Source organism: Symsagittifera roscoffensis, chromosome 1, assembly GCF_963678635.1.
Source record: "Symsagittifera roscoffensis chromosome 1, txSymRosc1.1, whole genome shotgun sequence".
NCBI classification, from domain to species: domain Eukaryota; kingdom Metazoa; phylum Xenacoelomorpha; order Acoela; family Convolutidae; genus Symsagittifera; species Symsagittifera roscoffensis.
This window is the reverse complement of record NC_087062.1, coordinates 76,289,253-76,305,025: the sequence shown is the minus strand read 5'-3', so window position 1 is coordinate 76,305,025 and position 15,773 is coordinate 76,289,253.

The window sequence follows — 15,773 nt, the reverse complement described above, 5'->3', positions numbered from 1 at the left end:
AATCCATTATCTTCAATGAATTTAAATCGATTGTAATCCATTTTAAATTCATTATAGTGGATTGTAATAGATTATAACCTGTCTAAAGTTGGCTATTTTTTTATCGCCCTTCCCCCCTCCCCTCCGCCACCATTATCCCCCGTTTTTATCCCACTATCCCCCCGACCAATACCTGAGCCGCCCCTCCCCTCTTCCCCCCTCTTCGCGCCTAACCGTCTCCCAGCCCCCTGACTCCCCGAACCTACAATTTTCCTCATTCACCATAGCAGTTCTCAGCATTTTTCAAAGTCAACACCCCTCTCCGCACTTACATCCCCCCAAAAAAAACGTAAAAGGAGGAGGGTAAATATGTGTAAAGGGCTAATAGTGGAAGAGAGGGGTGGTAAGTGTAGGAAGTAAGATTGTTAGGTTCAATTGTGGGGTAAGTGGCGAGGGGCGGTGATACCCCAAATAAGAAAATAACAAGAAAAAAACGTAGAAAAGATAAGAATAAAACATAAAACAATACAACAATTTAAATCTCAATACAAAGATTGCAATGTTCAAGTTTTCAAATGATACCGCAAATGTTTGAAAAATCTAGGCTCTTGAGTAGAACAAATTATGATTCATTATAGCTCATTATAATCCATTATAATCGATTGTAAACGATTATATTGACCTCAACTGATTTCTTTTTTGTTGGCTTATAATCAACTTTTATTCCATTATAATCAATTGTTTTAGTGTATTATGGATACAGACCTTGAAAATCCATTATAATCTATTATAATTCATGAAACCTCAATCCTGGAGTTTTGTCTTGCTGATTTAACAAATTGCTGGGAAGTTTAGTCAAGGGGGAGGTTTGGTTTTTATCTTTTGATATTTTGCTGTTTGCTTGTGTTTTGAATGGCATTCTAATGGTAGAGGCGTTGCAATCTTTTTTTGGTCATTTAGCAACCGAAGACACCTTTAATATTTATTTTCTACCATTAGATTGTTTCGGCACACTTGTTCTCGAGGTAACGAATAAGCCTGGGACGGGAAATTTCCTGCTGGGCTCGATTCTGAAAGGAGCTCCTGTTTTTTCACACGGGAAATATTCAGTTTCAAAAACATTTGACAGATTATTTGTCTGCTCATGTTTTGTCGGCTTAGTTGCCACATCGTAGAATTGTTTTTTTTTAGCTTAACCGCTTTAATCTGCCCAAAAAATTCCGGCCGGCATTTTATTGCCGTAGTGGCTTTATTTTGCGTCGTCGTTCGATGACCGAAGAAATTGTTCGTGTGCGTGTGTTGAGGGGGAGGAGGACTTGAGTTTTTATATTAGTTTTTGTCTTGACTTTTTTGGCTGAAACGGTTTCTGCTCAGGTACTTTTGTCTTTTTTTTACTGCTTGGAAAGTTTTCTTCCGATGATAAATTCACATTCTATTGTCTTGACATGTTATTTTGAAAATAAGCTTCGTTCTATTTGATAAATTGCTTTTTCGGCAGTTCCGATTTTTTTGGACTTTTTTAAACTTTTTTTTTTCAATTTTTTTCCAGATGGTATTGCAAGTGGTTCGAAGCTCCGCTCCGCCTCTGTGTTCAATGTATAAATATCTTTTTAAAAAGCGATAGCCGAAAGCAGTCTGCCGACAGGTTGGTGGAATGCTTAAATAAAAGCCATTGCCTTAAGGCATTTGAACAATGACTTAGCGCAAATAAAACTTTGCATGCTTTTTTACTGTAAAACTCCGAACAGCTCAACGATAATCCGCTACTTAAAGGATGCAAACCTCGTAGTTTTGGCCTGGCCATGTGAACTGAAGCTGTTCAAAATTGATTTTTGAGTGGCTATGTTTTTGTTTTCTGGAGCTGTCGCTGCTGTGCTAACTACACGACTGGTTAATTATTCGTGTTGAACTACGGTCGCATTGAAGTACTCAATAAAATTGCCAATTTTTGATTTACAACAAAATTAACAGCACCAGGCGTACACAACTTTTGTTCGCAGTGTGACCTAGTTTGTTTGAAAAACGAGCATTTTTCTACAGCTGCAGTTTGTTAACCGATTTAAAAGTTCAACTGATTGATAAAAATTTATAACGCTTTCTAATATCTCACAGTCATCTTGTCGGATCTACTTAACAATCTCCTCCCCTATGGTACCTACTTAAGAATCTCCACCTCTACAAATAAATACAGTAAATTAGCACTGAGCTTTTCTATTGAGAGTTCTAATTTTGCTGCATTCTGATTGGTCGAAAAATCGACCATTTTGATCTATTTAACAATCTCCCCTGCCCCCTTTTCTTAAAAGGGGTGAAAATTGTTTGGTAGATCAATCTTGTTTGATTCAATTAGATCCATAGTTGGAAATTTATGTTAAGTTTATACCGAACAATGGCATAGCTTTTGCGGCAGGCGCTGGTCGGTCTATGATTTTCTGTAGGGGAAAGGGGTTTTTCAGAAAATTTTCAAAAATTTTGCGAACGTTTTCTTAACTAAATTGATTTTCTATAAAAAATTTATTCCGCTAAAAAAAATTTCGCCGTAGGTGAATTTTAGAAATAAACATACTGGCTTAAAGTGCCGTTTTTGTGAAGTTTCTGAAAGGTTTCGACCAAAAGTTGGCTTTTTTGCTTCTTTTCGATGCCCCGCCTTTTTATGATTTAGGAAAATAATTCAAAAATAAATTGTTGTTCTAGTTCAATGATTTTTATCATTTTTTCTCCTAAAATTCTGTGTTTTTTTTCTGTAATGGAAGACTAATTAGCTAAAACTGAGAAAAAGAAATCCTCTAATCTGATTCCGTGATCCAATTGTTCAATTCATTCTGAAAACCAAAAATAAGCAAACCAATTTTCCTCGAAACTGTGTAAACTTATTTAAAAAATCCTTCTTTTCACTTTGTCAAGTGATGGGAACAAAGCTTTTTTGTAAGAGTGATCATATTGAAACTTTTGCATTTAAAATTCGGGCTTCAAGGATGGGAAACTTTAACGCTGATTAAAAGTTTTATACTAATTGAGTGAAAGTAGGTTAAACTGAGAAATCTCACTGCATGCTAAGGCAGTCTTTTGAATTTATTTCTTCTTTTACAATTACTCTTCAGGGGGGGGGGGATTGGGATCTAGGATTTTTTCGAGGGGGATCTAGGATTTCGAAAACTCCGACGACTTTTTTTAGGTCAACCAATTTTATTTTCGGAGCTCTCCTAAATCACTATAAAGACCCTGTTTTCACCAAAGTTCCTGGCATTTTTTTTAAACGCGCTCCCCTAGAAGTTAATAAATATTGACGCCTTTCGAAAACGTTGAGGGTCGGTTAGCCACCAAAATTGGATGTCTTAAAATAGTATCAAAAGGAGACCCTTTGCGTCAGCAGAGGGTCGAATTCCTGTAGGTGAAGACCTCCACACCTTAGTATTTACTGCAGTAGCGGATTTAGGGGGGACACCCCCACCTCAGGGATTCGACCCCCAGCCGACCCAAAGGGTCCCCCATTATATCTTTGTATTATTTTGAGATATCCATTTTTGGCTGACTGGCCTTAAAATTTGTGTCAAGGCGCCTTTGAGGGGGAGCGCGCGCCGAAAAACGCGATTTTTGTTCAAGATTTTTGTTCAAGATTTTCCAAAAAGTGCCTAAAAACGCCTTTTTTGGCCTTTTTCAAAAATTTGCCTGCGGCGCAGCTAATTTGGGTCTTTACAGTGGTTTCGGAGAGTTCACAAAATCAACAACGTCGACAAAGTTTGCAAAAATGTTTTGAAAATCCACCCCCTTTCGAGAAATTCCTAGATTCGCGCCTGATTTACTATAAAATATTATTTCTTCTGATCCAACAAAGAAAAATCCAACGAATCTATTACTCGTTTTTTTTTGTGTTTTGCAAAAATGAATATGCCTGTCAATTTCTGTGCTAATTGCTACCGCTAACGGTTGTTGTTTTCATTTATTCCTGTATCTTGAATAAAACGAATGATTTTTAGTGTATTAATGATTGTTTTGACTGCCAAACTCATGTGAAATGTGAGAAGTATAACAAAAGACTATCCAGCTTTTGAAATTGCATCTACCACTATTTGTAATATATCACCGGAAAAAATGTAATAGGGAAAGTAAGAAAATAGTGTTTTCTTCATTTGTTTTTAGTTTGACTTTCTTACTCTAGCGTCAGCTTACTGTATTGTTACGAACCTTCTTTGTTTTTCTAACCTAACTCGCAAATATAAGTGTTCTTAAAAGTGTTCTTCACTTATATATAATTTTCACTCTAGCATTAAAAATTGCATAGCATCTGTTCCCTGCTTTAGTTGTGACTATTTTTTCACTATGAATATTAAGTTTCCGTGGCTAGTGGCTAGAGTGTGAGGCTATTAATCTTTAGTTCGCAAGTTCGAAGCGCAGACGTTGCTGAGTTTTTTGCTGATTCGAGGCGAATTGAACTTTATGGAGCTGCTTTTGTGTCGTGTTCTCGCTAGTGTTTGCGAAGCAAAACTTCGCCTCTGTGTTAGATTTTCCGGTGGGCTGGCATCAATTTTTTTTATTGAAATGTTTTGCTACTCAAATTTCTGCACAACAATATACCCAGTCTTTGTTTCTAAAATTAGTCTTTTTCAATTCAATCATTCTATAAGCAAAGATGAGTGCTAGTGTCAGGGAGTCAGAGTAAAACCTGGAAGCTTTTTACAGCGATGAAAAACTTTTTACAAGTAGTAAATTGAAAAAAAAAGTTTGCTTACTAATAAGACCAATTTTGTTGCCTCAGTTCAATATGACGTTATTCCATTCGTCGCTTACGCATTTTAAAACCGATATTGCGCGTTAGTTATTGCAAATTGATCATTTTTTCAAGCCCTATAGCTATTGAAAAATACACAACAGAATATCTGTATAGATTTGAGCTCAGCACAGCATCATACTTCAGATGGTAAATAAAAGTTTGTCAAAACCGCTCCGTTGACAAATCGAAATAAGTCTGAATAAAAAACACCACCTTTATCATGAGTTTTCCTTCAATTTATTCAAAAACTCGAACAGCAAAACTGCTGCTTATCAAAGCCACGCCTTGGACTACCCTGTGAGACCTTCAAGGCGTCAAAGATAGTTTTGTTTTGAAAAAAAAGACAAAAATTAAGTTTTAAAAATTTGTTTTGTCAGCAGACCTTCCCCCATACGCAATTTCATGTGTAAGAAGACTTATTAAAAATAGAAAAACTAGTTTTTTGGCTTTTTCATTCTTTCATTTTTTGGTTGAACTCAATTCTCAATTCAATTTAGAAAATTTCCTAAAATTAGTTAGTTCACCGTCCACTGTACGTGTTATTAGACTTTTGAAGTTTTTTGGGTTTTAAACCAAAATGACCATTTTCAAAACCAAACATTGATTGCGCTACAAAACTGTAACAGAAAAATTAAAACCAGTAGCGTGCCGAGGTGGGTGCAACAATGTAATTAAATTTGAAGGGGAATTGCGCGCCGAAAAAACGCCGAGTTGAAACGTGCTGAAAAGTGCTGAAAACGTCATATTTATTGTTTTTTTCAAAAACGTGTTTTTTTTTCAAAAATTTTCCTGCGGTGCAGAAAATTTTGGCAAAATAGGCTTAAAGTATTTTCGGAGAGCTCGGAAAATCAAATTGGTCGACCTAAAAGAGGACGATAAAATTTTCAATTTTTTTTTTCGAATCAACCCACTGATGCGCACGCCACTTTTGCGCACGCCACTGATCCAAACTAATATCAAGAAAAAAAGAGCTACGTTGGTCACAATTGATCCGTCAGTTTCTTCGGCAGTCAGAGATTATTAATTTTCCGGTTGCCTAAAAATCTATCAAATGAAATATAAGCTGATACAGCGACTGAATTCGTACTGATGATAATGATTGGTAAGTGCCAAAGAATGCTATCCGCAAAACATTAGAAATCAAAGAAATCTGAAAAAAGCTTACTGAGGACTGGCGAATTGGGGAATTAGCCTTAAAGTAATTAAAACACTTTTCTCTGCAATGGAATTTTGTTTTCAAAATGTTTTATAGGAATTCAAATTGTGGTTTACAGAGCTTTAAAACTATCTTTCACTCACATCCATAAGTCGTTTCTTCGTGGTACCGAGAGTTGCGTATAGAAAGTAACGCTGCCTCAAAATTGTAGTCAATCTGAGTCAAAAGTATTTTGTTTTGTGTTGATTTAGCAGAAATTCAAGTCACTCAAGTAATTTTATTTTTTTTAGTGTTCATAATTCTTGAAAACTTCCGCGACATCAAAGTCTTATTTCACGTTTTTTCATCATTCCAATACAAATGGTGTTTAAGAAACTAGACGACAAACAAACTAGACGATCAAAAAATAACGGAATCTAGACGATATCTTACGTGTAAATTGCGTGAAATTTGTTACTGACTTAAATTAACTTTTGGTGGAGCAAGTACTGGTTGTCCAACCGGTTAATCAAGTCATGGATGCCAAAGTTGTATAACTTTTGCAATTCAGAAAAGAAATTCCGTTTTTCGATTCAACGTTTTTACCCTTGCAACCACTTAGGGTGTTGCAATCGAATACTAGAATTTTTCCCCCGTAAAAAATTTTATTCACAGAAATAAGTTCATAGCTACAGTTCATAGTAAAAATTCCGTTAGGTACACTTCATCGGTCGGCTTTTTGTTTGTCTTCATATGTTTTGTCGGATCAGTTGCCACATCGTAGAATTGTTTTTTTTTTGTGTACGCAAGTTGCATTGTAGTTGCTTTTAGTGTTTTTTTTATTTTTAAAAACTTCATTCTGACCAAAATTTTTCAATCTAAAATTATTGTTTTTTTTTATTTTTGAGTTGTTTTAATGCAAACTTAATTGCGCCTCCCGTAAATTGCACATTGTGTTAAAAATTTTATATATTTTATAGATCTTATTGACTTTCATGACAAAAATTTTGTTCTTTTTCTTTTCTTCTCCCGTTTGATAGATTTCGGTTTATAGTAGGCTGACTTAATGGTCTCAAACTGAGACGGGCGAAAAACAGCTTGTATGTTCTTGTGTGTGTTTTGAGGGTGAGGTGAACTTAATTAATTTTTATTAATCTTAAATTTTTTTGATTTTTTTTTGTTTTTTTTTAGTTTTCCTTTTTCGGTTTCATAGGTTTCGGCCGATGTTCTATAGGCTTAGTGGCCTTGTATTGTTGTATGTGATGAGCAAATAAAGTTGTGAGTGTATGCGTGTGTGTTTTCAGGGCCAGATAGATTTATTAACTTTTTATAAGTCTTGTTGATTTTTTTCAGCTTAAAGAGTTTGTGCTTCGGCTTTGTCTTGGCATTTTTCCACAATTAGCCTAATTCATTTTGATTGATCTCGTTTTTTCGACTTTTTCTATTTTTTTCGACTTAGCGTCTTTCTTGTTTTGTATCGCAAGTGGTGCGAAGCTCAGCTTCGCTTCTGTGTATAAAATTATTTACAAAAATAATTTGGATGAGTTATGTGATCATATACCCTTTTTGTTTTTGTGTAAATGTATTCTAAATAAAAACTTTTGTTGGCCCAGATCTTGTCATCTAATTTCACAAGAGTTATTATCTAAATTCCGTTTTTTACGGTCATCTAATTTGCTTGTCGTCTTATTTTCTAGGCTCCTATAAAAACGAAACTTACTTGAATATCTCTGCCGGAAGGCTAGCAAAGATGTTTAATTTTATCAGCGGCTATTGAATTTTCTGAGAAAACTATCGAAATGTCAAATATTTGAAGGTGGTCACCCTAGCAAAACTACTTCAAATCATGCAAAAACTCTCAGTCACCGTAAAAAAACCCGAATTTTTCTTACCGAACTATAACACAATATTACTTCAACAACATGGGAAAGACTATGTGCATCACTCCGCGATGCGGCGCATGTCATCTTTAAAGCAAATCAAAACGCAATTGCTCGAATCATCGCTGATATCACATCCCTCTACCAGCAAAATCAAAAAATCGTCAGTGAGACGTGAAAAAGGTATCATTTGGGGGACATTTTCTTTATCCAACGAGTGCATCTTTCAGCTACATCTAGAAACAGGTTTCGATTTTGGTGCAGTACTAGAAGAACGCCGCCACTGTATACTGTGCCGGAAGCTCTTCAATAAAGTTATGCTTTAGATGAATTATCGTTACAGGGTTCTTTTTTTAAAAAAAAGAAAGGTTTATAATAGGCAGCTCACACTGTGAAGTCCTCTCAAAATTCATGCCCTATGCTAAGGCTATTTATCCGGACGGTTGGATCCTGAAACAGGATGGCGCGACCCGTCATACTTCCCTTGAAACGCAGATGTTATCGGAGTTCGATATTCAAACTTTGCCGGGGCAACCAATGTTTCCCGAACCCTATGAAGAATTTGTGGACCCTTCTCAAAAACTAGGTGGAAGAGAACTCCAGAGCAAAGCTGGATTTGACGCAAACTATTCAAGAATCGCTACATGCACCTTCAGCACATTTAAGATGAAAATTGATGACTGATTCTGTCTCACATGTATCTAAACGCTTGGAACACAAAGGAAAGTTTCTAAGACTAAACATCAAAACCGTGGAGCTTATTCAGTTCAAGTCCAATAATTCAACAACCGTAAATCAATCCAGTAAATCAATACTCTGATTGGAAGGTCAGATTTAGCTAGAAAGCTTACATACTGATTTTAACAGGGAGGTACCTGTTAACACTTTACAGCGATGGACTGAGCGCTCATAACTAAACAATATGAACTCAAATGATTGACATCGTATAAGTAGCCCCTCGCATTCCCATTAGGATTTAAAGTGTAAATACATAGAAATTAAATTTATTATGATAGTTTTAGGAACTGTTTTGAGTTTTAGGCTTTTCGCCGTCCCTTTCCCTAGAATATGAATTTTCTGTGTTTGTCGCCTCTTGGATTTTTTTTATTTCCTTCCCCCTTGAATGTCCTCTAGTTTCCTTCAGGACCGAGTCAATTATCACTCCCATTTTGTCAACCGGTTTTCGCGTCAAGTATTCGGTCAATTTTATGGACTCTCTCCCTCTGAATTTCTGACTTTTCCTGACTGCTGTTCGAAAGAACTTCCTGGAAACCAATGCTGGTCTGTTTGCTTTTTGGATTCCACTCCTCTGTTTTTCTGCCCGGTTGCTGTGGCTTCAAATTGTGCCATTACAACCATTATAGTTTCAGCGGTGTCGTTTCAGAAGGTCTCGCCTCGTCGCTATCGCAATCGTCGAATTCTATCGTTTTCGGCTTTTGCGGCTGCAGATCTTGGCTGGCTTTGATTTTGGGCTCGTCATTATGGCCCGCTTCGCGCTTCATAGGATCTCGCGCAAAATAATTGGTTTCCTAATTTTTGCCGTTAAAGGCGATTTCGGAATCACTGTTGCGGGACTTTTCCCAGGAACACACCTATTATATAGTCTGACATGATGTCTAGATTTTAAAATTATTTCACATTTGAGTAGTCTATACCGTTTGTGCGACTTGCTCGCCGTATTCTGGTACAAGTTCAGGTTGTTGCCTTGGTAAACTTCCCTGCTCAGAATTTCGTCTCCATGGTTCTATTTTTCAGTGTGAGTTTGCTGGTCAAATGATAGCTTGATTGGGGAATTCCTCGTTGCTGGGGCGTACAGCAGAATCAATCTCTGCTCCCATCTGGCGTGCTAGGAGTATGCGACTTTCTCGAAAACGGGATCTTTTTAATGTGAGCAAGATTAATTTTGCTTCAGTACGTTCTCCTAAATTAGATTTTTCAGGTTCGGTTTTTTGGTACGATGACTCAACTTGCTCCTGGTTTCCCTTTCGCGATGTGCTTTGAACGGGATGCGTTTAGTATTAGATTTTTTCGTAAACCAAAGAGCCCCAAATGCCCTCTTATTCCTTGCCTCGAGTAGTTTATTATCACTTTCCGTGGCGTAAGTACATTTTTTTCAGACTATCGATTGTTCTCTCCACTAAAAACGTACCTCGATGATTGTTCACCGTAGATTAAGTTGATTCTATTCCCTTTCTATTGGAAAACTTTTGAATTGATTTGATGCAAAACAAGACCTTTATTCAATATGTAACTTTCGCGGCACACCGTGTTGGAATATGTAATTTTCAAAATTTCATAAACTTGTCCATTGTAACCAATGCGGTGATTTTAGCTGATGGCACCTTTGAAAGCCAATCAGTCGCGACCAAAACTTAATTTTATGTTCGTTTATAGAGCTAATTGAACCCCAGAATTCCAAAAGCAGACATTGTTTTGATTTCCGTGGTTTGAGATTTTCTCTCTCTTCTACCTTAGGTAATTGTGTTTTTAGTTTCTTATCAGTGCAATGTTGACAGTATGTTGCGTTAGCTTTGGGACTACAGTACATCCATAGAAATTAAACATTCCGGGCCGCCTCGAACATGTTCCGCTTTTCGTAATAATCTGGAGCGATAGTTCGTTTGCGCTCAATTTTTGTTTATATTTGTTCAATTTTATAAAGTTTTTGCGTTTCTGTAACACTTTGCGTACTTTCCTCAAATATTTATCACGCGTTGTTTGATGCGATAAATTCAAAGTTAAAACAGTTCAGACAAGGAAGTTATTTTTTTTACAGTATAAAAGAGTGTTGGTACTATTGGTATCCCTTTTCGATCAGCCTGAACTATGGGAAATAGTTCATCTGGGAAATTTGAACTAATAGATTCAACTATTTACTCGTACTGATTTGTCAGTTTCCGGGTCTATCAACGTAAATTGGTCACAGTATCCAAGTTCGGGCTTAACGCTATTAGGGATCTTGCCAAAAAAGTAACTTAATGAAACAAGGGATCGATTTATCAGGAACACTAGATTTTTGTTGGTAGTAATTGATGTATGCCGATCGATTCTGATTGCATGAGTTTTCACCATAAACCGCTAATTTAAGTAAGAAATTTTTTCATTCTTGCTTTTGATTGGCTGAGACATGATTAAATTAATTGCAACCAGTTCTTGGACGCTTTGAAAATGAACTACCAAGGGGTGATTTTTCAGGTGCGTTACCGAGATATATTCTGCTTACAATAATTTTTGGTATCGTAATCATACTTTTGTTTTGGGTTTGAGGTTCGGCAGGTAACTTGATTTTCTTGACAAATAATCTGCTATAAGGTATTTTACTCTTAGTTTGTGCTCGTTGACGAAACCGAAAAAAAATCTATCTGTCTAGCCATCTAGTTATTTTCAAGAAAGAAACAAATTGTTTAACTTGTTAATTCCGTTCAATATTTATACTAAGGCATTATGTTTTGCTTTTATATCAGATCATAAACTCTTATCCACATTGTTGAAAAGAAATGACAACAAAATAAAAATATTTTTTGAAAATAACCAGGTAGTTAGACAGATTGAATCTTTTCGATTTCGTTATCGAGCACAAGCTATGAGCAAATTACGGTTTAAGAGAATGTTTGTCTGGACAAATTATTTAGAAAAAAATCTATAAAACTACTCTTTAAAAGTATGATTTCGGTAGCAAAAGTTATTGAAATCAGAACAGACCGTGTATTTTGGTTAAGCTCCTGAAAAATCATTCCATGTTTTTTCATTTCCATAGTGTCTTAAAACAGTTTCTTTTCAGTTTAACCACGTCTCAGCCAACGAGAAACAAAAACAGAAAACATTTAACCGACTTTAAACCATGGGTGAAGGTGGATTGTAATTTTTCTTTCTATGATAAAAAAATTTTCTGCTTACTCACTACAGCCAGTATTTCGCTGGTTGAAACGTTTTTCAGCCTCGATAAGAAATCGCGATAAGATTAAGATTGGCCGTCTCTTTGGATCCTAGCTGTTTCAATTTGCTCCCAAGTAATGTGGCTCGCGTCGCAGACTACACTTTGTGGATATCAAAAGCTTTAGCTCCTTGATATTTGCTACTCCCTGATCGAAAAAAAATTAAATAATTAATTCGCTCTCCTCAGTCCAATTTAAGCTTTGTTCATACTTTTAAGATTTCGAGTGGCAAAAATAGGTCTATCAACGCTGGTAGGTAATTGACGAGACTATTTGTTTAGCCCGTGAGGAGTTTAAGTTGCGTTACTGTTTTAGTGGCGGCTAACGCTACAATTGGCGTCGTTTTCCGTTTCAGTGGCTGCATTCCTGCTTTTGTATTTCAATAGCCCAACCATTTGCAATCGCGTATCGCAAACTCGCATTTTGCTGATAGGTTCTTGTGATGCAGTTTTTGTTAAGTTCTTATTACAAGGAGATCTGTTCAATTTCAGTTCTCTTGGTTGTGATTAGTATATCGTCAAAAAGTTCTTTTGTTTGAGGGAACTCGCTAAAAACTGAGTTTATCACCCGTTGAAACTAAGCTGGCGATAATATTATGACCTATAAATTAGTTCGGGGTCGATTAGAACCGGTAGAGTTTTTCCCTACACTAGAATAGTTACAATAATTTTTCGTTTCTTGGCTTGTTGGTTATTGACCATACGCGAACTTCAAATCCCTTGTTGCTAAAAATACATTGCTTTGGGTCTTCTCTCCCAATAAGTGCCCTATGATATCCACATACCATCAGGTTTAGCATTTGATATTTGATTTTGTGAACCTGTTTAGTGAGTTATTGTGACTTCAGTCCTAATTTTTTGGATCTGGCTTTTCAGTGTGGTTATCATTGTTGATACGAAATATCGATTCGAATACGCTTGAAGTTTCTGTATTTAAATCTGGTCTTGCAATTTTTCATTTTCTCTTTGCTTTTTTGTTTGTAGCGTTATCGTTATCGGTAGCCTGTGGCCTTTTTATTTTACCGGAAACAAGTTTCAAAAAATCAGCTTGCGAAAAACTATTCCTAATTTTAGTTATTAGTTGGGCAAAATGCTTACCGAAGTATTAGTGCCACGGATCGGCGTCTTTCCGTCTTCTATTGTTTGGTTTGTGCTTTCAACGGAGTCCTCTCTCGGCGTGTTCATGATAGCGACTCCTCTGCACAGTTTGTAGATGAATCTTGCTAAGCAGGTCTTTTCCCACCATTGATTGTCTGTTGCCACCGATCACTCTACTTTCAATTCAGGTTTTTCATCGACTCAATGCCAGTTTCGCGTTTTTCAATCTGATTCGGTTGTTTTTGATCATGTTGTATTAGCGAAGTCCTTCGTCCTCTGTGCTCTACGGTTTCAATTGGATTACTGCCTTCGCTTGGATTTTTCTGAGGTCCAACGCTTCAAATATTGATACGAGCGACCTGCTGTTGATCATTATTTTCATCCATTGGTTGCGAGTTTCAGTTTAGGCCATGGTACCTTTAGGTGACTCTCCCTCTATCTCCTTTGACGTATCGTCATTTTTCAATAGCTATCTGAGCTTTCCGATGACCAGCGATGCTTCCTTCTTGAAGAACAACTGCTTTCGCGTATTGCAATGATACTTCATCCGAGCGGCCGTCCTTGTCCTCGACACATCTTTCTCTTGAGTCGATCAACCGAACATCCACCGCGTGACAATTGTTTTCTTATGCATGTTTTCCACTAGTGGCCTACATTCTTGCATAAATTGCATATCGGTGATCGTGAGGGACATTGTACAGGTCCTCCTGTGTGATTTTTATTTGGTCGCAGTCGCAGCATGCGTTACTGTCCGTCATTTTTGGTCCTTCGTGATAGTTGATAGTTTGTAGAGGGTCTCCGCTTGTAGAGGTTCCCACCAAATTTTCTTTGTATTTTTTGGCGTATTTTTTTAAAATGAGATGGCTATCGTGAATGCCTTCTCCGGTGATTTTTTTTTCACATTTCATTCAGGACGTCCCGTTTTTTCATATTGAAGTTAAATGGGTCGCGCTCTATTTTCCGTTACTGCCCTTTTAGGTTGCTCGTGGCCGCTATTCCGCTTAACTCTGCATAAAAAATCCAGACTTTCTTCATGATTTTTTCCCTTCACCAACATTGGCTCGTCAAAAAAAAGGGTCGATAAAACGTATCAGTCTAAATCCGTTACTTCAACAACCCTAACTTAATCCAGTAAAACGATTGATATAGTGGTCAGAAATAGCTTTATACTGGTTGACAGGCAGTTACCTGTTAACACTTGCAGTGATAGACTGAACTCTCGCAACTGAACAATATGAACTGAAATTATTGACATTCTCTAACTAGCCCCCCACAATTGATTGATATTTTTGCGACGAGATGTACGAGCAATTAAGTTTTTAGACGAAACAACTGGCAAAGATCAAGGTTTAAAATCTGCAAAACCCTGATTTTTTGTCTTTTGTTTTTTTCTTATAATGAAAGTGTGCAAATAAACATCAGATCTGGTTGAAATATGTTCGCAAACAAGCAAATAAGTTCAAATATGTTCGCAAAAAAAATCCTAAGAAGCTAATTGCAAAGAATCTCCCTTAGAATTTTTCTCATTGTAGAGAAAAGGCGGTGTAAAACTCAAATTAAACTTTCTCATTGCAAAAATAGTTTTTTCTTAAGTCTCAGAAAGTTCTGAATTAATTGCAGAGCAATCAGCTACTCCCGATGGTCTGGCCCTTCCTTAGGGAGGAAATTTGCACTATTTAACGGTATTGCCGTATTTTGTGATCAAACTGAGATTTTATATTCTAACAGTTCTTAAATCCGTTATTTTCAACTCCGCTTAAAAATGCGCGCGCTGTAGACGTATTATGGTATGGTTCAAAAATTAAGGAACACCAGATAATTCTGGTTCAGTGGTGATAGGTTGTTGTATATTTAATATTAGTTAAGCAATTTTGGCTTTTTTGAGCTCTGACGAAACATTAGAAAAACCACATGTAGAAAAGCCATATTTTATGTGTTAAAAAATCCCAACTTAGAGACCCTTTAGAAAACCCAGATGACCAGAATAGAACGGGGTTGGTTTTTTTTTAAATTATAAATCTAGAAATTTGAACGGGACGGTTCTACAGTTGATTTAAGATTTTATCTTTTTTCGGTCTTTTCCGAGTCAAAAACGTTGTTGGTCAAAAACGTTGTTGAGTCAATATTTTTTTTTATCAAAAGACATTTCTCAAACTCAAATTCTACCTAGAAGCCATATCTTCAGAAAAAGACTCATTTTATATTTGTTCTTTGCTACCGTGCTAAGGAATGTTCTGTGTTACTTGTTTTCAAGACCATTTATCCACTAGGGAAAGGACCAACATACGAGCTGTACAGCTCATCACCGCGAACAGCTGATGTGCCGCTGTTTAAGAACTGCATGCAAGTTTTTTAGTTTTTTTGTCTGGGCTGGGTAATCTTGCCTCACTCTCAAGCAACGAGCCCGGATCGTGGTGGGCATCGAACATCCGACCTTTCGCTTGAGAGGCGGAGACGTTATCATTTCACCACCCCTACCTGCGCAGCGCCCAATTGATTCTTTTGGTGTTCTGGCAATCCAATTGCTGTTCTGGCAATCCAATACATATTAAAAGTTTTCAAATTAGTTTCCATTTACTTGAAAAAGCGTTCGCTTTAAGTCTTGGTGTAGACAGGCTCAGCATTTTATTGATAGCAGATAGTTCTCTTTCAGTGGTGTGCGGTTGGTTGTCTACTTTGCCGAGGGGCAACAATTTCAAATTTTTCGAGCTCTGCTGAAAGTCCAGAAAGACCATATGTTAAACTTTTGGGCTCAAGGCAAAATTATGAGCAAAAAAAACTGTGCAAAATTTTGAGCAGTTTTGGAGACTGGAAAAATTTAGAAAACAGAAATGAGGGGGGTTGTTTTTTCCAAAATTTATATTAAACAAAAAAAGTCTCTCTTAAGTCATCTGGGCGGGGGATGATTGATCTTGTATTTTGTCTTTTTGATCTTATATTTGATACAGTTGATATTGTATTTTGTCTTTTTCCCAT